Source organism: Pleurodeles waltl, chromosome 4_1, assembly GCF_031143425.1.
Source record: "Pleurodeles waltl isolate 20211129_DDA chromosome 4_1, aPleWal1.hap1.20221129, whole genome shotgun sequence".
Taxonomy (NCBI): Eukaryota; Metazoa; Chordata; class Amphibia; order Caudata; family Salamandridae; genus Pleurodeles; species Pleurodeles waltl.
This window is the reverse complement of record NC_090442.1, coordinates 23,960,294-23,979,990: the sequence shown is the minus strand read 5'-3', so window position 1 is coordinate 23,979,990 and position 19,697 is coordinate 23,960,294. Positions and strand designations below refer to the sequence as shown.

The following is a 19,697-nucleotide window of genomic DNA, read 5'->3' as shown; positions in this document are numbered from 1 at the left end:
TCCAGAATTGTTCTTGCAATGCTCAGGCTCCAGAAATATAAAACAGGTGGTCACCTTTCGAGTTTAGCTCCTAAGAACTGGAATTATTCGCTTCTCAACATTCAATCTTTACCTAATTCTCAAGCCTTTAGAAATCTATTAAAACCAAACTTTTCAATAGTTGTTTCTTCTATCAGTAATTTCTCCATCATGCACCAATTTAGACCTGGCACTATTAGGGATTTGGTTGAATGATGCTTTAATATAAAACATACAAAGATACATTTACATGACATTAACCTAGCTTGCAATCATTTACATAGGCAGTTGTGAGCCAGCAAATCTCCCAAGGACCCAACTCAATGTTAAGACACCTCTGGGGAAGTGCAACCATGATGGGTGCATGTGATGATCGAAAACAGCATCACTTCTCCTGCGTCAGGACTTGTGAGATAAATATAGTGCACTGCAAGCATTAACCCTGAGAGTCGCAGCTCACATTTTCCTACTTTCACTTCTTGTGCTTTTGGAAATGGTTCCTGGACTCTGGCACGGAGTAATATGAAATCATACCAAAATATGACCCAACACCATATTCAACTATGAAAAGTCTCCAGTGTGTGCTTGTTAATTTGGTTCTTCTTGCAGGGCTACTGTCTCAAAGTCGGATGTATTTTTGTGGACGACCATAACAGGTCTCCTGCTTCAGTCAGAGTGTGTTGAGTTTATGAGCTTTATCACTATCCCCAAAGTTAGCAGAAAATACCCTTACGCATCTTAGGATCTTCAATGATAATCATAAACACTCAAATAATTCCCTGCAGCGTGCCTGAATTCTGGAAATCCTTTTGATATGGTTATTTCATGGAACAAAAAAGCATCTGAAGAAAGTCTTTTGTCGATAAGTCTTATACAGATATCTGTGGGATATAGGCTGTCAGAGGCTTCATTTGCTCTGACTGTTCAGATAAATCTTTTTAGTCCATATTCATCGAACCGCTTTGCAGCATACATGTGCAGAGGTAAAAAAGCCTGTTTTGGCGTACATTAACGACAGATAGCAAAGCTGGAAAACAAGCTTGCCCCTTTAAGAGTGTTGGATGCGCCCCTTCCACAACACACTGTACTGGCAGCTGCCTATCTGATCAAGTTTGTTTTTGCGGCTTGTGAGAGAAGGATTTCAGCACATCTCTGAGGCTATTTTGCCTTTCAAACCAGATATTTTCCTGTCAGGAATTCAATTTTCTAAGCTTTCATAAAGGCCTTATCCCCTACTGTTTAGTGAACTCATTTTTTTGTTTGAGATTCTGACTGGTGTTCCAACCATCATGACTTCTTTTTTCTCAAAGTGGATGGAATGTGGAAGGAAGAAGGCTGTAATTGATGCACTTAAAGCATGCGTAGTTTGCTTGCTTGCCTCTCATTCTCTCCAGGAATGTGATATCTGTAAAAATATGTCAAAGAGAACACTAAAGACAGAAAACACTGAGAGGCATATTACAAGATATGAGAGTTGAGGAAGAGAGAAAGAAAATAATAAACTAAACACATCAGGTTCACAATCTACATCACACTCTCTGTCAAAAGTCACAGAGGTCGGTCAAAAGAGAAAAGAAATAAAGGAAAACAACATCATCCTCAACGTCACCATAGACCAATGTCAAGATCATTGACAGTGACATGAAGCCCATCAGGGCCGACTTGTTCGCTGTCCAGACAGGGTCCACCTTGTCGACACTGATGGCATTCAACATCCAGACGACAACGCCGTACATCCCCGTTGATGTCAAGAGCACAAAGATCACCATAGGTTCTAAGTCACTGCCAACATCAGAGAGAATACTGTGAACATCGAAGTGTCATCACTCACCGTCGATGAGACCACTGTTAATGCTGAAAGACCACCACTCACCGTCTAGAATTGAAAATTGCCAACCTCTCGCTCTTAAGTCTAAGGTCTGGCCCATATCACCCTCAATGGTACAATCCATATATTTTTCAGCTTCTCAAGTAATAAACTCTTCACCTGTAGGAGGTACTCCATGATATGAAAGAGATAAAGGAAAGAAACATCTGTCTGTCCTGGATGCAGACACACCGTCTCTTGACCCTGAACCCTTGCTGCACAGCTCAGTCACCCCAATAATACCATTTGAGGATCCAATACAATCTCGCCACAGACCTCTGGGCTTATCACCTCAAAGAAAGATGTCAAAGGCCACTTCAATGTCACTGATACACAAGTGGAAACCACCTTCTCCACAAACACCTAGAAGTACATCTCCAAGAGCCTCCCTTGAAGAAGTTCAGGATCTCACACTAGGTCCAGATCGCCATGCACATATCTGATCTATCTTCATACACTCCTACATCACCAGGACTATCGTCTTCAAGAGAGTCGCCAATAGATGACATTATTACCTTCCATGAGGTACTGGTAGAAGAGCAGCTAAGCTTAACATACGTTCCGAGACACCTCAGTCATCGGTATCTGTAATTCTGGAAACATTACAATCTAGAGCAGCACCCTCCCCTCTCTTACTATTAGTCCCAGGACTTTTAGAAATATAAGAGAACATGTTTCTCAATCAGCAACTCCACATCTACTGAAGAAATAGAAACCACCACAGAAAGAACCAGAATATCTCAAAATAGTCCTAAAGCCTGATTCAGTGATTGTCGCAGCTGTGAGACGAAAACATCCTTCAGATCCTGAATCAACTGCTGCTCCTTAGAGGGAAAGCAAGAGAATTGGTATCACTAGGAAAGAAATGTGAGGAACAGCATCAACACATTGGAAAAACGCAAGTGTCACAACACTTCTTGGGAAAAACCTTAGAGAGATGATTAGGTGATTTGTAATTAGTGCTGCAACTTATAAGTATAGCCCTCTTTGGCCAACATATGGACCAAAAGATGCTTCCTATGAAGTGGAAACTCTAAAATCTGTTGGGATGAAAGAAACTTTCTGTAAACAGTACAGTCAAAAAGAACGTTGATTTTTCCAGCACAGTACAACATCAAAGACGGCCTTAGTAACAAAAGCACGGGCAGGAACAGCAATACAAATGTCGGTATCAAAATAAGAAACTGCCCCTTCCCAGAAACTCACACTCTAGAGGGAGAAACTCATCTGGCGATTGCCAAAGATCCTCTAACACCCCCTCTGATAGTTATCCACTCCTACGGGGGGTGCGCTCGCATATCACATGGAAGAGCGGAAAACAATAACAGACAAATGGGTACTGAACATTACAAAAAGGAGCTACTTCATCTGCCACAAAACCAACGCTTAATTTCTTACTCTTGCTGCTAGTGCAACAAACCCGTATCCTACGGACCAAATAAATCAGTCAAAATTGAATCTTTGCATCAAAGAAACAGAGGAGTTCACTTAAGATGTTTTCTAGTCCCCAAAAATGGCCAAACAACCCAACATCATCCAGTATTAGATCTGTGTTTTCTTAACAAATACATTCAAAAGGAAAACATTCAGAATGTTGGCACTTCACCAATTTTGTCCAAACCACAAAAGGAACCATTGTCTCTGCTCAATAGACCTTGAAGATGTGTATAGTCACATTCCCACAGCAAAGCACAACTGAAAATACCTGTTAATCAACTCAACAAATTTCATTTTTTAAACTTTTTCTAGAGGGGCTTAAAAAAGTTTTCCCTTCTATTAAAAATGCATCCCCAACTTGGGAGCTAAATCTGGTACTGTCAGAATGAATGGCTTCTACTCTTGAATAAATTCATAAAGCTACTTTGCGGCATCCTTCATGGAAAACTGCTTTCTTGAGTTAACTTCAAGAAAGCTTTTATTGTTTTTCATTTGAATAGCGTGGTTTGAAGAACACTCCCTTTATTCCTGACTAAAGTTGTCTCAGAATTTTACATCAATCAGATCATCATTCTACCAACTTTCTTTCCCAACCCTATTAAACCAGCAGAGAGGGCTCTTCATTAGTTAGATATCAGAAGGGATCTTGTTTTTTTTTTTTTGTTAGATAAAACCAAGGATATCAAAAATACAAATTAATTATTTATAAACTATGGTCATATAAGACAAGAAGTGGCTACTTCTAAACAATCACTATCTAGTGGCATGCATGTAGTTATGTTACCATCACGGTTCCAACAAAAACCAACTATTGCCAGGCAAACCCAGAGCACATTATGGAAGAGAAAAAGCAGGTACTACTTCCCGAATAACTAATGGCTTCAATTGGACGTCTGCAGAGCTGCAGCATGGAAATCTATTGACACCTTCTGTAAACACTATTGATTACAATTTGATAATCAAGCAGAAGCTGGATTAGGTCAGGCAAGTCCTACAAACCTTATCAAATAAGGTTCTTTACTGTTTTTTCTGCTGGACTATAATTTACCAGCCACTTCGTCAATGAGTTAGCTTTCTATTCTATTCTAGTATTTATGACTGTTCTTCTTCGTAGGAATGTTCAATGAATCCATAACTGACCCGCCCTCCTACCCGACTGTTCTCTTAAAGGAGGGTTGTGGGTACGTCGCTATATACATATGTACTTAAGTATTTCTACTTTAAGTTTAGGCTTAAAAAGAACTAGGGTGCCTATTATGACCCTGGCAGTCTCCTGTCTGCCAAGATCGTGGTTGCACCGCCACCGAAGCGCTGTGATGCCACAGAACACCGCGGCGTCCCTTTTTCAGTCCACGGGCGGTTCAACGGTCCACATGCCAGGACGCCGGAACCGCCTCAGCCGGTTTTTCTGTGTTTCTTTTTCTGCGATGCGACCCAGAGTGCATATCTCACGCTCTGGGTCACACCGCAGCCCCTGACTGCCTCCTGCTTTTCTGTCACTTACCTATTTTGTTCTTTTTCCTTTCTTCTGTCTTTGTTTCTTCTTTCTTCTTGACCTTCCATATTGTCTTCTTCCTTGATGTTCTTTCTCCCAGCATGCCTTTGCCTTCTTCCTTTTCCTTTTCTACTAGGTCTTTTTTCCTGTTTCATGCTATATAAGCTCTGCAGTTCCTTCCCTCCTTGCGTTGCAAACATTTCCGTTTGGTGGTGCTCCTCGCACCTGTTCCAGCTCCATTCATGTTCCTTCTTTTTTCCTGCTGAAAGCCTTATATTTATTCCCTTTTTCATTGTTTTTTTCCTTTTTTTCAGGAGTTTCTGTGCTAGAGGTTTTTTTCCCATTTTGGGGTTTTTCTTCTGAGACTCCTTCTGGAGGGTACGATCTGCCTTGGCGTTTATTCCTGTCAGCAGCACCGTGGCTACTAGAAGGGGTCGCCCCTATCTTGGCCAGTCCAGAACCAGTAAGCAACCGGGTGTTCCTCCAAGTTCCTCAGCCTACGGTGGTAAGAGACGTGCGGTCCGGCCACAACATTATGACCATGGTGAAAGCGCCACAGTCGGACCTCAGGCACTTCTGCTTTTAGGCCATCCGACGGCCTGGTGGTGCTGGCGGTCCCAATCAGCCAGGGCAGTGCTGCAAGCAGTGCTGCCCTGGGGATTACGAGTCCCATCTCCGCCAGCTGGCAGAGACAGGGTGCCGGGCCCCTGCACTGCCCATGCACTTGGCATGGGCAGTGCAGGGACCCCCATGGCCAGCACCATCTCGCTTTTCACTGTCTGCATTGCTGGTGCACCCAAAGCACTGCAACATTGCCGCCGGCTCAATTACAAGCCGGCATCAATGTTGTGTCCTGTTTCCTGCTGGGCCAGTGGGTGGAAACTCTGTTTCCGCCTGCTGGCCCAGTGGGAAACTCTTAATAGGGCCAGCAGGAGGGAGACCGCACTGGCAGTCTTCCGAAAACGGGAGTTTAGAGGGTGGCTTTCACTGCCTGACAAACCTTTAATGAGGCCCTGAGCCTTGAAGGTAACTCCAAGTACTGTGTATAAACAGCTGTTCTGGGACTCTACAGGGAAGTATTCCAGTGGTTAGGAGTATCAATGAAGATCCTATAAAGCAGAACCAGAACTGCAGGTAGGTGACCCTTTCTTCATTGCACTATTGTTCTTAGAGTCAATTTTACAGTTAGCGTGATCAAGTGTGCTTGGATGTTTTTCTTTCTACATCTATTTCACAGAAGCTTTAATTGATTTTATTCTACATTGTGCTAAACACATAGGCCCTCATTACAACTTTGACGGGCGGCGGAGGCCGCCCGCCAAAGTTGCGCCGCAGGAATACCGCACCGCGGTCTGAAGACCGCGGGCGGCATTCCAAGTTTTCCCCTGGGCTGGCGGGCGGCCGCCGAAAGGCCGCCCGCCAGCCCAGGGGAAAACGAACTTCCCACCATGAAGCCGGCTCGTAATCGAGCCGGCGGAGTGGGAAGGTGCGACGGGTGCTACTGCACCCGTCGCGTATTTCACTGTCTGCTATGCAGACAGTGAAATACAAGCGGGGCCCTCTTACGGGGGCCCCTGCAGTGCCCATGCCATTGGCATGGGCACTGCAGGGGCCCCCAGGGGCCCCGCGACTCCCCCTCCCGCCATCCGGTTCCCGGCGGGAGAACCGCCAGGAACTGGATGGCGGGAGGGGGAGTCGGAATCCCCAAGCCGGCGCAGCAAGCTGCGCCGGCTTGGAGGATTCCTTGAGGGCAGCGGGAAACCGGCGGGAGACCGCCGGTTTCCCTTCTCTGACCGCGGCTAAGCCGCCGCGGTCAGAATGCCCCGCGGGGCACCGCCGGCCTGTCGGCGGTGCCACCGCGTCCCGCGGCCCTGGCGGTTACAAACCGCCAGGGTCGTAATGAGGGCCATACTGTCTTTCCTGTTTTTCATTGTTTCTTCCTGCCACGTGTAGAGAAATTACCAAATTGCTGGGAAAAGATACTGTTGGAAATTACCATCTTTTGCAAAACATCCCCCAGATTCTTCCTGAACCCGTTTTGTGGCTTTACGACTCTGTGCACTTTACTCCTGCTAACCAGTGATGAAGTGCTTGCCCTCTCCCTTCTCAACATGGTAAAACTGGTATACACCTAATTTGCACATTTAACCGGTTCAATGTAAATTCTTGCCATATTTTCTGCATTTCCTATAAATAATTTCTGTTTATTCAGTGATGGTGTGTGTTCGCTCAGGTAATAGGCTTGATAATCGACTAAAGCTCTTCACACATTCAGTGCAATGGTCTAGTTTTTCCCCTGTGTGCACTCGCTGATGTTGTTTTAGGCTTGGTAAAGAACTAAACCTCTTCTCACATTCACTGCACTTGAATGCTTTTACCTTTGTGTGTGTTTGCTGATGGAGTTTTAGCTGTGTTGACTGACTAAAGCTGCTTCCACATTCACTGCAATTGAATGGCTTTTCCCCTGTGTGTGTCCGCTGATGTATTTTTAGGTTTGATAACCGTACAAAGCTCTGCGCACATTCACTACACCTGTATGGTTTTTCCCCTGTATGTGTGCACTGATGTCTTTTTAAGGATGATAAAAGCCCAAAGCTCTTCAGACATTCACTGCATCTGAATGTTTTTTCCCCTGTGTGTGTTGTTTGAGGCTCTTTTAGGCGTGCTGAGTCGCTAAAGCTCTTCACACATTCACTGCAATGATACGGTTTTTCCCTTGTGTGTGTTCGCTGATGTTGTTTTAGGCCTGATAACTGACCAAAGGTCTTCACACATTCACTGCAACTGAAAGGTTTTTACCCTGTGTGGGTTCGCTGATGTCTTTGTAGGTGTGATAACTGCCTAAAGCTGTTCACACATTCACTGCACCCGAATGGCTTTTCCCCTGTGTGTGTCCGCTGATGTCTTTTTAAGGTTGATAACCGTCCATAGCTCTTCACACATTCACTACACCTGTATGGCTTTTCCCCTGTATGTGTGCACTTATGTGTTTTTAAGGATGATAACAGCCCAAAGCTCTTCAGACATTCACTGCATCTGAATGGTTTTTCCCCTGTGTGTGTTGTTTGATGCTTTTTTAGGTATGCTGAATGGCTAAAGCTCTTCACACATTCACTGCAATTATATGGTTTTTCCCGTGTGTGTTCGCTGATGTTGTTTTAGGGCTGCTAACTGACCAAAGCTCTTCACACATTCACTGCACCTGAATGGTTTTTCCCCGGTGTGTGTTCGCTGATGAGTATATAGGTTTGATAACTGACGAAAGCTCTTCACACATTCACTGCACTTAAATGTTTTTTCCCTGTGTGTGTTTGCTGATGTCTTTGTAGTGTTGATAAGTTAATGAAACTCTTCATACATTCACTGCATTTGATTTTTTTTTCTCCTTTGTGCGTTTGCTGAGAGTGCTTTAGTTCGGATGACAAACTAAAGCGCTCACTGCATGTGTATGCTTTTTTCTTTCTTAGTTGTTGTTTTTGTGTCAGGTATATATTTTTCTACATCCCGTGGCTGTGTTTCCTGAAGGGCCAACATGGCCGATAAAGCACTTGTGTTCTTCCCACACTCCCTGTACGTGTGTGGTATTTTGCATGTTAGATTTCTGATTTAACAATACAGAGCAATGGTCACTAAATACTTATCATGTGCATTATATGTGGAAAGCTTCTTTTTTGGGTGACTGTGTCTTTAAATAGGACAATGGTTTCGCATACTTGCGGGTAAAGATCCTTACTTCTCCTGGTTGATGGAAACGGGGGCAGTGCTCTGTTTTATTTAGCAGAAGCCTCCTTCCTTTACCCTTCAGTTGTCTGGCTCCACTCTCTTGTGCTTTTCCCTGGTTGCTGTAGTTTGGCCAGAAAGGGTTTACGATACATCTAGAGCATTGAATGGTGGTCTTTTATCATTCTAGTAAGCAGAGCACTGCTGTAGTCAAATCATACCGATCCCACGATCAAAGCTGGTGGTTGACGCCGGTTTGTACAGGAGGTGGTTTGTCAGTGTTGTTGCCTTAATTTTGTAGAGGTCACTTCTTATAGCCACTGAATTGGCCTTGACTCCTTCTTCCAGGATCTGTCAGTTTATATTCCGGTTCCTCTGTCGCTGACTGCACTGATATTGTCCCGAATACTGGAGCTCATTATTTCTGACAGCTTTTACAGATTTACAATATTATCTTCATTATATAAAATCGTTTTCTGCATTCAAAACTTGTTTCCTGTTGGATGTAAAGAAAATGAAAACTGCTAAATGGAATCGTAATGGAATATGAATACAAAATATTTATGTGTTGTAAAAGTCATCTCTTCTTTACCACTGTTGAAACGTACACCATACAAACATATTTAAATAAAAGTTCTGTTGAGCACATCACATCTTCCTTAGTGGACATTTACCAGCATTCACAGAGTAACTTAGTAAAGAACGGGTGCTCACGGAGCACCACGTGCTACAGGTACAGCTTTAGGAAGATGCACGTGGACAAGGAGGTGATTTACCAGCGTTCACAGAGTAACGTAGTAAAGAAAGGGTGGTCACACAGCCCCACTTGCTACAGGTACAGCTTTAGGAAGATGCACATGGACAAGATTTCATTTAAACAAGAACAGATTGTGGAAACAGAGAGGGTTCAGGACATGATGCTGTCACTTAAGTTTGAGGAAGTGTAGAAGGAAGGTAACTCTTCAGGAAGTATAGTTCAAAGGTAACTCCATTCACACTCCTCTTCACAATCCTTTCCTGTTCACACTGGACCTCTTGAAGTGCCAACACCTTACTGTACCTTGCACATACACACACACACACACACACACACCATTGCACACACACACATACACACCCCTGCACACACACACACACATGCACACACACACACACACACACGCACACACCCATAGCTGCATACTCACTCTGAGAGGTCACTGTTAGCCAAAGCATGGGGGGGCGACTCGTTGCCTGCACAGAGCAGAAATCAGATAACGGCCTGACAGTCAAATAGCCATGGTTGGCAATACAGGAATCACAAGCTTCATTTTTAGAAGTTCACCTGGGAGATACAAACAGGGGAGGTGCACATGAGGTACAAACAGAAGAAGTGCACAGGCAGGTGCTTATGAGGTACAAACAGAGGAGGTGCACAGGTAGGTACTTTTGAGGTACAAACAGAAGAAGTGCACAGGCAGGTGCTTATGAGGTACAAAGGAAGTGCACAGGTAGGTACTTTTGAGGTACAAACAGAAGAAGTGCACAGGTAGGTGCTTATGAGGTACAAACAGAAGAACTGCACAGGTTGGTGCTTATGAGGTACAAACAGAAGAAGTGCACAGGTAGGTGCTGATGAGGTGGGAACAGAGGAGGTGCACAGGTAGTGTGCCATGACAGAGCACCTGGTTTAGTCTTCTGTAGTGATGAATTCAATGGGTTCTGGGAACTGCAGTCTTTTGTTACTACATTTAATTTGGCTGCTGTACAGACAAACCAACAAAAGGAATACATAATACTCACCACACATGAGAAAATCTACATTTTGAGCATTCATGCAATGTGTGTCAATGGAAGAGCGTCCTGGGACGAGAACAAAATCAGACTGCAAAAAAGAAAGTGAGAAGAGAAAAAGTCGGACGGGATTGAAAGAGGAAAAGAAACCCAGGATCTCCCAGGGTTTGGATTTAAAAAAAAGTTCAAATATAGAATTCAGTCAGGAAGCACTTTTTGAGCTCTGGTTTGAACACTTCCAGGAAAAATTGGGTCAGATATGAACCGTTAGTGGGTCCCAAATCATGTGGGTATTGCCAGCGAAGGATCTTTCGAGGATACATGTCTGTCAAATGAGAGAACTTGAGATAGAGACTCACTTCCCGGTGGTCTAATCTTGTGAGATAGGTCAAGCCTTCATGAAGAGATGGCAGTGAGTTTATTTAGAGAGCCATTGGGGGAGACAATGCGCTGATCGCCCACAATGACCAAGACATTCATGGCCTGGGAGAGGATCGTGGTTAAAGAAGTTTACCTGTGAGATTCCAAGTAACAAACCCATAGAGAGCAGACAAATGCCAAACATTCAAACCCATGAAGCATTTTCACGAGGCGGGGCACAGGAGTGGGTATGTTTACATTCGGCTCCATGCTTTCCCCAACTGATTCCAGGATACTGCATTTCCCATACATCTATTTGTGCAGCTGTAGGAGGCTGGCCTGGTTTGTAGTGGGTACCTATGGTACATACACCTTATACCAGGTCCAGTTATCCATTATTAGTGAAATGTAGTCAGTGTCTAGAAGCCAGGCTCTCTAGAGGTAGCTGTGGATGAGAGAGCAGCCAAGGCTTATCTAGGAGACATGCAAAGCTCATGCAATACAACTGTAGTCACACAGTACTGACACACATGAAAGAAAACACTCAGGGGGTCATTCAGACCTTGGCGGACGGCGGAGGCCGTCCGCCAAGGTCCCGCCGACAAATGACCGCACCGCGGTCAAAAGAACGCGGCGGCCATTCATACATTTCCGCTGGGCCGGCGGGCGCTCTCCAAAAGAGCGCCCGCCGGCCCAGCGGAAATGCCCCTGCAACGAGGATGCCGGCTCCGAATGGAGCTGGCGGAGTTGCAGGGGTGCGCCGGGTGCAGTTGCACCCGTCGCGTATTTCAGTGTCTGCTTTGCAGACACTGAAATACTTTGTGGGACCCTCTTACGGGGGCCCCGCGGCACCCCCTACCGCCATCCTGTTCCTGGCGGGAGACCCGCCAGGAACAGGATGGCGGTAGGGGGTGTCAGAATCCCCATGGCGGCGGAGCGCGCTCCGCCGCCATGGAGGATTCTCCCGAGCAGCGGAAAGTCGGCGGGAGACCGCCGACTTTCCGTTTCTGACCGCGGTCAGAATGCTCGAGGGAGCACCGCCAGCCTGTTGGCGGTGCTCCCGTGGTCGGTGACCCTGGCGGTCACCGGCCGCCAGGGTCAGAATGACCCCCTCAGTGTTACCAAAATAAAGGTACTTTGTTTTGGTGACACAAATGCCAAAACCACCATAAAGACTATACTCCCTTAGGAGGTAAGTAATACACAAATTATATACACTAGCATGCAGAAATAGCTGTAAAAACAGTTAGAAAATAGTGCAAATAGTGAAAATCACAGTAGTTAGAAATGACCAAAAGTCGGTCCCCCACCTAGGCAAGTGTAGTGTGTAGAAGGGAGCTGGGAGTACTAGCAAACCCTAAAGGTAAGTGCTAGAATCCACCCCAGTGCCCAGGAAAGTAGGAGTAAAACATAGTAACCTTCCCAGAACACACACAGAAAAAAGAAGAGGAGTTCTAGCTACCAAAAACTACAGCAACATCAAAAGAGCACACATGAAAAGAGCAGGAACAACAGACTGTAAGAAACAACGCAGACTGGATGTTACAAATGTTGTGCAGCATTTGCAACTGTTCGCATCTTACTTTCCTATCTTTCCTCGTTCTCCGAGAGTTTGCCATGACTATACCATCCCACGGCACATCTAAGTCAAAACCTAGATCTAAAGCAGAAAAAGAGCTGAAGAAGTTACAGGTTGAATCCCAACATGTTTATAATTAAGTTGATAAACAGGGATGGGAATTCTACAAAACCATCAATTTCAAACGTGGTAGAAAAAGTGGAGCAATTCAATCCAACCAGGTCAGAACAAAGCAAAACTTACACCATCAGAACCCTGCACCAATCAGACAAGGCAGCTCAGAAAGAGGGATTTGAGATTCTTTTAAGATCTATACCACAAGGCTGAGTTTGAGGCCATGGAGGGAGAAAGGGCGGCAGAGCTTCAGATAATCCAGTTTCCAGACAGAAAGATCAGCTCAGAAACAGAGACATGAGATCCTCTTAAGATCCACGTCAGGAGAACCCCGAGGCAGAAGAAGGACAAACAACAGCAAAGCTTCAGACAAGATAGTCTCCAGACTGAGCCAACATTGTCCTAGAAGAAAGATTTATTCCTCCTAACAGGATACACGATTCAAGTTCTAGCCCTTTAGCTCAAATACGCTTTCATATATAAAAATAACAAACCCACAGAAATACACAATTACATAATAAAATATAAACCTCCAAACAATGGCCAACAATTCTAAAGAAATTCGAAATATCCTCACTTTATATCATAAGCCGCAAGAGCACATGTCCTCTGGCCCTCCAAGCGGTTTCCTGTGGGTCATCAAAGAGTCATCTTAGTGTGAGGACATACTCCGGATGCATTTCAGGGTACAACTAATTATGCTACCACATGCAGGTATTTAGCTGTTTGCGCTACCCTGTGTGAGAACATGGACACCACAGTTAGTACAATCTTGTTTGAAGATGTTGTGCACATTATTCAAGCGCCCATGGATCTAATCTTAGCTGTAGAATAAGATTTAAGTCTTTGTTGACCCGAATAAGGGGCAAAAATATGCTACATATTTTTTTACTCCCAACAGAATGGCCATTCATATTTGGTATTATTTTAATACCTCCATTTATAAACCAATGCTGCCAGTGTCATTGTTCCTAACCTGGTCTCATGCGGTCGAAATACACTTCTCTTTCTTTGTGTGTTTGACTTCTAGGTACAGATTCAATCATTTACAATCACATCCTTCCCCTCTTCCACCTGTTTTCAATCAGAGCCCAGGAGCTTTGCTTCACCCCCCTCCTTAGCTCCAGGTAAAATAGCTCTGGACTTTTCTTAACAATACAAGATCTTTTTAAACGTTGGACACCTGGGAGTCTGTTAGAAATGGGGTCTTTGGTTGGCAGTCAGGTTACACCCTGTCCAAGCAAGGACCCTCACTCTAGTCAGGGTAAGTCACACACAATCCAAATTATCCTGTGCCACCCTCAGGTAGCTTGGCACTGAGCAGTCAGGTTTAACTTAGAAGGCAATGTGTAAAGTATTTGTGCAATAAATCATACAATAACACAATATAGCACCACAAAAATACACCACACAGTGTTTGCAAAAATATAGAATCTTTATCAAATTAAATGCAGGTCAAAACGGTTAAAATGTAATTAGAATACGTTTAAATATTACTGTAGAAGTAATATGAAAGTCTTTAGAATTTTAGTATCACTGTAAAGCAATAAAAAAGTGTCTTAAGTTCTCTTAGAAACAACAAGTATCTCTTGCAGGGCAAGGTACCTGGTTTGCGTTGAAAAATCCTCCCAAGGGACCGCAGAGGAGGAGATGCGTGGAAAACAGGTAGGTGTGCGTCGGTTTCGCCCCTTCGCACATGGACTTGTGTCGATATTTTCCCCGCGTGTCGATTTCCGCGCGCGGACTTGGATCCTCTTCGGGATGCGGGGTTATCGGACACCCCGTAAACAATGCGTGGAAAATCCTGAACTTGCATCGAAGTCACAAGCGCTGCATCGATTCCGGTGGGCGATGTGTGGAAATTTCTTCTGCACGGCAGGCGCTGCGTCGATTCCTCTCAGGAAGTCGGGCTGCATCGTTCCAGGTCGGCTTGTGTCAATCCAGTAGGGCCGTGCGTTGAAGTTCCAGTCGCGCCGCTGGCGCTGCGTCAATCTTCCGTCGCAAAGTCGGGCTGCATCGTTCCGGTCTCGGTGTGCAGTGAAAATGTCGCAGCGAGCAGGCTGTGCGTCGTTCTTGGCAGGTGGTGCGTCAAATGTTTGCCGCACGGGGATTCCAGCTGCAGGAGAGAAGTCTTTTTGGTCCTGAGACTTCAGGGAACAGGAGGCAAGCTCTATCCAAGCCCTTGGAGAGCACTCCTTCAGCACAGCGAGAGAGCAGCAAGGTAGCAGAGCAACAGCAAGCAGCATTCCTTCAGAGAAAGCAGTCAGGTGAGTCCTTTGGGCAGCCAGGCAGTTCTTCTTGGCAGGTTGCAGGTTCTGGTCCAGAGTTTCCTTCCCAGGTAGTGTCTGTGGTGGTAGGGCAGAGGCCCTCTTTTTATACCCAAATGCGCCTTTAAAGTGGGGGAGACTTCAAAGAATGGCATAGAAGTGCACAAGGTCCCCTTTCAGTTCAATCCTGTCTGCCAGGGTCCCAGTAGGGGGTGTGGCAGTCCTTTGTGTGAGGGCAGGCTTCTGTCCTTTGACATGTAAGTGTCAGGCCCTCCACCCTCCCAGCCCAGAAAGACCCATTCAAAATGCAGATGTGTGCAAGTGTGACTGAGCATCCTGTGTTTGGGGTTTGTCTGAGTGAATGCACAAGGGAGCTGTCAACTAAACCTAGCCAGACGTGGATTGTAAGGCACAGAAGGATTTAAGTGCAGAGAAACGCCCACTTTCTAAAAGTGGCATTTCTAAAATAGTAATATTAAATCCAACTTCACCAGTCAGCAGGACTTTCTATCACCATTCTGGTCATAGTAAATATGACCTTCCTACCCCCTTCAGATCAGCAGCTACCACTCAAACACTGTATGAGGGCAGCCCCAATGTTAGCCTATGAAGGGAGCAGGTCTCACAGCAGTGTAAAAACGAATTTGGGAATCTGCATGAGCCATCTGAGGGGCCTGTGGTCTGTCTGAACCGGAAGTGAGTCCCAAACAGGTATGGTCTCAGCTTCTTCAATGCCCAGACCACAGCAAATGCTTCTCTTTCAATAGCACTCCACCTCTGTTCCTGTGGTAATAGTCTTCTGCTAATAAAGACTACTGGTTGGTCTAGGCCCTCCTTAGTTAGCTGTGCTAAGACCGCCCCTATGCCATGCTCTGGAGTGTCTGTCTGCACGATAAATTCCTTGGAGTGGTCAGGGGCCTTGAGCACAGGGGCCATGCACATGGCTTCCTTCAGGGAGTCAAAGGCTTTCTGACAAGCCTCTGTCCAATTCACCAACCTAGGTTGCTTTTTGGATGTGAGTTCTGTCAAGGGTGTCCCCATGGTTCCATAGCCCTTGACAAATCTGCGGTAATACTCAGTGAGGCCTAAGAAGGCTCTCACCTCTGTTTGGGTTCTAGGTGGTTGCCAGGCCTTGATAGTTTCAATCTTGGCCTGGAGGGGCTGCACCTTGCCACCACCTACTAGGTGTCCTAAGTACACCACGGAACCCTGCCCAATCTGGAACTTATTGGCCTTGATGGTCAGGCCTGCCTGTTGCAGAGCCTGAAGCACCTCCTTGAGGTGGAGCAGGTGTTTCTCCCAGCTTTGACTGTGGACGGCAATGTCATCCAGGTAGGCTGCGCAGAAGGCATCCTTGCCAGCTAGGACCCCGTTAACCAACCGTTGGAAGGTAGCGGGGGCATTTTTCAACCCAAAGGGCATCACCCGGAATTGGTAATGGCCCTCAGGCGTGGAAAATGCCGATCTCTCTTTAGCCCCCTCAGTCAAGGCAATCTGCCAGTACCCTGATGTGAGATCAAAAGTACTGAGGAATTTGGCAGCACCTAGTCTGTCTACGAGCTCATCAGCTCGGGGGATGGGGTGAGCGTCAGTCCGTGTGACTGAATTAAGACCCCGGTAGTCCACGCAGAACCAGAGTTCTGGCTTGGCACCGGGTGCAGCAGCCTTGGGTACCAGCACCACAGGGCTGGCCCAGGGACTACTAGACTTCTCAATAACCCATAGAGCCAACATCTTGGAGACTTCCTCCTTGATGCTGGCCTTCACCTTGTCTGACAACCTGTACATTTTGTTCTTTACAGGGGGACTGTCTCCCGTGTCAATATCATGGACACACAAGTGTGTGAGTCCAGGGATGAGAGAAATCAGGGAGGAGTACTGTTCCAGTAACTGGTAGCAGCCCCCACTCTGCTCTAGGGTCAGGGAGTCAGAGAGAATGACACCCTCCACTGACCCATCACCTTCCTTAGCAGCAAAGAGGTCGGGGAGAGGTTCACTCTCCTCTTCCATACCCTCATCGGTCACCAGAAGCATGTTGACTTCCGTCCTCTCAAAGTGAGGCTTCAGTCGGTTGCCATGGAGCACCCTTAGAGGGTTCCTAGGGGATTGGAGGTCCACTAGGTAAGCGGCCTCCCCTTTCCGCTCCTTCACTTCAAATGGGCCAGACCAGCGGTCCTGGAGAGCTCTAGGCTCTACTAGCTCCATTACCCACACTTTGTCTCCAGGTTGAAACTCTACCAGGGTGGCCTTCTGGTCATACCAGCGTTTCATTACCTCTTGACTGGCCTCAAGGTTACTCTTGGGCGTTTTCCAGAAGTGGTGCATCTGGTTGCGGAGGGCCAGCATGTAGCTGACCACATCCTGAAGGGGTGCCTTTGGAGCTTTCTCCAACCCCTCTTTGACAAAGGGTCCCCTGACAGGGTACCCATAGAGAAGCTCAAAGGGAATGAACCCCACTCCCTTCTGGGGTACCTCTCTGTCAGCAAAGAGAAGGCATGGTAAGAGGAAGTCCCACTTACGCCTCAGGGACTCAGGGAGGCCTGCAATCATGCCTATCAAGGTCTTGTTGAATCTCTCCACCATTAGATTGGGGGTGATAGGGTGTGGTGAACTTTTAGGTTACACCACACGCATCCCACATGGACTTCATGTGTGCAGACATGAAGTTTGTGCCTCTGTCAGACACAATCTCCTTTGGGAATCCCACACGGGTTAATATTCCCATTAAAGTTCTGGTCACCACCGGTGCAATTACGGTCCTCAGAGGGATTGTCTCTGGGTAATAGGTGGCATGGTCCACCAAAACCAGGATGAACCTGTTGCCTAGGCCAGTTTTGGGGTCTAAGGGGCCAACAATGTCGATGCCCACCCTTTCAAAGGGGGTGCCAACGATAGGGAGTGGGATAAGAGGAGCTTTTAGCTTTTTTTCTGTTTTCCCACTGGCCTGGCAGGTAGGGCAGGACCTACAGAACGCACCTGAGTTAGTCCTCATCTGGGGCCAATAAAAGTGGGTGACAAGCCTGGCAAAGGTCTTGTCTTGCCCCAGATGTCCTGCCAGGGGAATGTCGTGAGCCAAACCCAGTAGGAAGGCCCAGTAACACTGGGGGACCACCAGCGCACGTGCTGCCCCAATGGCCGGAACCTTAGGCTCACTGTAAAGGAGATCATTCTCCCAACACCCTCTAACACCCCGCACAGCGACAAGGCCAGCTGGTTCACCCCTGATCTTCAGAACTCCAAAAGAGAGAAGATATGCGGTACAGATACCACCAAACCCAACCACATCGCACTCAAGGAATCCATCTGCAAGCATAACCAACTGATCCGCACCACCAAAAGAACCCACTTCAAGAACCGCACAGATAACAACGCCCACAACAGTAAAGAACTCTTCTGCATCGTCAGAGATCTCTCAAACCCCAAGTCCTGCTCCAACGAACCCCCTCCGTTGCAAGATCTCTGCAACCCACTTCCGCCGCAAGATAGAAGAAACCCACAACAGCTTCAACCCCATACAGACCGCAAATATCCACAAACTCGACGCCCCGAGTAACACCAACCTCCTCCACAATTGGACGCCCGTCAACACAGAAATCGTCACTCACACCATGGCTTCCATCCACTCTGGATCCCCATCAGACCCCTGCCCTCACCACATCTTCAACAAAGCTAGCAACATCATCGCCCCCACCTCTGTAACACCATCAACAACTCCTTTGACTCAGCCACCTTCCCGGAAATCTGGAAACACGCAGAAGTCAACGCACTACTGAAGAAACCCAAGGCGGACCCAGATGACCCGAAGAACTACCGGCCGATCTCCCTCCTCCCCTTCCCGGCCAAGGTCATCGAAAAAGTCGTCAACACCCAGCTCTCCCGTTTCCTAGAAGACAGTAAGGCGCTCAACACCTCCCAATCCTGTTTCCGTAAAAACCACAGCACCGAGACCGCACTCATCGCTGCCTCAGACGGCATAAGAACCATGCTCGACAAAGGAGAAACCGCAGCACTCATCTTGCTAGACCTCTCTGCCGCTTTTGACACGGTATGTCATCACACCCTCCACAAACGACTCCACAACGGCGGAATCCGCGACAAGGCTCTCAACTGGATCTCATCATATCTCGCCGACAGAACTCAGAGTGTCTGCCTTCCGCCATTCCTGTCAGAAGCCTCCAAGATCATCTGTGGTGTCCGTCAGGGATCCTCCCTCAGCCCAATGCTCTTCAATGTCTACATGGCCCCACTCGCCAACATCGCAAGCCACATCAACATAGTATCATACGCGGACGACACCCAGCTGATCCTCTCCCTCACAAAAGACCCCAGTTGGCTTAGAAGTGCACAAGGTCTCCTTTCAGTTCAATCCTGTCTGCCAGGGTCCCAGTAGGGGGTGTGGCAGTCCTTTGTGTGAGGGAAGGCTTCTGTCCTTTGACATGTAAGTATCAGGCCCTCCACCCTCCCAGCCCAGGAAGACCCATTCAAAATGCAGATGTGTGCCTGAGCATCCTGTGTTTGGGGTTTGTCTGAGTGAATACACAAGGGGGCTGTCAACTAAACATAGCCCGACGTGGATTGTAAGGCACAGAAGGATTTAAGTGCAGAGAAATGCCAACTTTCTAAAAGTGGCATTTCTAAAATAGTAATATTAAATCCAACTTCACCAGTCAGCAGGATTTTCTATCACCATTCTGGCCATACTAAATATGTCCTTCCTACCCCCTTCAGATCAGCAGCTACCACTCAAACACTGTATGAGGGCAGCCCCAATGTTAGCCTATGAAGGGAGCAGGTCTCACAGCAGTGTAAAAACGAATTTGGGAGTTTTACACTACCAGTACATGTAAACTACACAGGTACATGTCCTGCCTTTTGCCCACACAGCACCCTGTCCTTTTGGTTACCTAGGGCATACCTTAGGGGTGTCCTATATGTAGAAAAAGGGGAGTTTTAGGCTTGGCAAGTACTTTTAAATGCCAAGTCGAATTGGCAGTGAAACTGCACACCCAGGCCTTGCAATGGCAGGCCTGAGACAAAGTTAAGGGGCTACTTAAGTGGGTGGCACAA

General features: G+C 46.7%; 1 pseudogene; it reads right to left on the bottom strand.

Annotated features, from left to right (window-relative positions):
- Positions 1–7,021: 7,021 nt before the first annotated feature.
- LOC138286931 (zinc finger protein 84-like) lies at positions 7,022–16,664 on the bottom strand (annotated as a pseudogene).
- Between the last annotated feature and the right edge of the window lie 3,033 nt (positions 16,665–19,697).